The 974-nt window shown below is 39.3% G+C and overlaps 1 pseudogene; it reads right to left on the reverse strand.

The window, feature by feature from the left end:
* Positions 1-631: 631 nt before the first annotated feature.
* Positions 632-869, reverse strand: LOC115069113 (annotated as a pseudogene).
* Between the last annotated feature and the right edge of the window lie 105 nt (positions 870-974).

Genomic DNA, 974 nt, shown 5'->3' on the forward strand with positions numbered 1-974 from the left:
GCTGCGGTGTACATAATGACTAGTGTATCACAGCCACCAACTGCATATTATTTTCAGGATGGAATTTGCAGGCAGAACAGAAACAGATAATGACTCATGTGATGAACAGTTTATATAGACAACTGTGTCCAAGAAAGCTGCCACCTACATACCATAATGACATCAAATGAAAAAGGCAGAAAGGAGGTAGTTTTCTGATTTATCTGGAAACAACAGATTTGCTGTCAAGAGCAAATATCAGATATTCACAATCAAGAGCACATATCAGATATTCGACACATGACCTGCTTGAGCATAAGAGCATTTTCACCCTCAAATATAACAGCACTAGTCCCAGAAACGACAGTGCATCTGCTGCTAGCATTTCTTTAGACTCTTCTAGGGTAATTCAGCGTGTCTATGAACGTGCACTGCTATGCAGATCATGTGGGCTCAATACCCAGACCTTTCTTACTACTTAGCAACTATGAAGTATTTCATGCCTGTAATAATTATAATTCCATTCGAGTTGCAGGTGGACCTACAACACTAGTTGTCTTACAAAGATTCTAGAGCATAGTGCATACTCATAATCTCAAAACCATAAAAAAGTTCAAATAAAAAGCTAAAATTTTATTTTATTTTTTTCTAGGACTGTTCCCTGCATGGTCTGTCTCCCCAGTCATCGTCCACAGGACTCTGGGAAGTTATAGGAATATGCAGGCACAGACACAAAAACTAGCTTCATCTCCAACGTTGTGGAAAGGGACTGAACATCATGGGGCAGAACTGAAATTTTATTTTTTTAATATTTTATTATTTTTATTTTATTTTTATGTGGAAGAGCAGCCAGTACTCTTAACCATTGAGCCACCTCTCCAGCCCCTTGCAGATGGAATTGTAACCTTACTGGCTCCAGACTAGCTACCAAATTCTACCCCTCACCACTCTACAACACTAACACACACACACACACACACACACACACACACACA

Source organism: Nannospalax galili, unplaced genomic scaffold, assembly GCF_000622305.1.
Source record: "Nannospalax galili isolate Female #2095 unplaced genomic scaffold, S.galili_v1.0 C48483257, whole genome shotgun sequence".
Lineage (NCBI taxonomy): Eukaryota > Metazoa > Chordata > Mammalia > Rodentia > Spalacidae > Nannospalax > Nannospalax galili.